The sequence below is a fragment of the Malurus melanocephalus genome, unplaced genomic scaffold (assembly GCF_030028575.1).
Source record: "Malurus melanocephalus ecotype Western Australia unplaced genomic scaffold, MMel_1.1 scaffold_1885, whole genome shotgun sequence".
NCBI lineage: Eukaryota > Metazoa > Chordata > Aves > Passeriformes > Maluridae > Malurus > Malurus melanocephalus.
Window position 1 is genome coordinate 4,897 of NW_026625117.1, and position 938 is coordinate 5,834.

A 938-nucleotide genomic window follows, 5' to 3' on the forward strand; every position below is an offset into this window, starting at 1 on the left:
TGGGTTGGGGTATCAAGGTGGCCGAGTGTGGTCAGTTGGTCACCTGAGTGACCATCACGGTGTCCCCAGGGTGGTGACATCGCTGTGGTCATCTTGGTGTTGGGGGGAGGGGTTGTGGGGTCAAAGTGGCCAAAGGGTCACTTGAGTGGTCATCATGGTGTCCGTGGGTTGGTGTGGTCAGTTTTGGGCTGGGTTGGCACTCAAGGTGGTCATTGGGTCATCTGAGTGGTCATCGTGGTGTCCGTGGGGTGCTGTGGTCAGTTTTGGGCTGGGTTGGGGTGTCAAGGTGGCAGAGTGTGGTCAGTTGGTCACCTGAGTGACCATCACGGTGTCCCCTGGGTGGGCATCTCCCAGTGGCCAAGAGTGGTCAGTGGGTCACTTGAGTGGTCATCGTGGTGTCCGTGGGGTGCTGTGGTCAGTTTTGGGCTGGGTTGTCCCCTCCTGTGGCCGAGTGTGTCCCCTCTGTCCCCTCCGGACACTGTGAGTGACCGCTCCATCCCCTCCGGCTCCTCCACCCTCCTGAGTGACCACTGTGTCCGGTGTCCAGGTGCGGGTGGAGCTCTGGACACGACCTGGACATCTGCAGCCCCTCTGTCCCTTTGGAGTGACCACTCCATCCTCTCTGTCCCTCTGACTGACCACTCAATTCCTCTGTCCCTCCATTCCCCTGAATGACCGCTGTCCTTCTGACCACTCCGGCCACTCCAACTGACCACTGTCCGGTGTCCAGGTGCGGGTGGAGCTGCTGCACAACCCGGACATCTGCAGCCCCTCTGTCCATTTGGAGTGACCACTCCATCCCTCTGTCCCTCTGAATGACCACTCCAATGCCCCTGAGTGACCCCTCCAGCCACTCCGGCCACTCCGGCCCCTAACTGACCACTCGGTCCACTGTCCAGGTGCGGGTGGAGCTGCTGCACAACCCGGACATCTGCAGC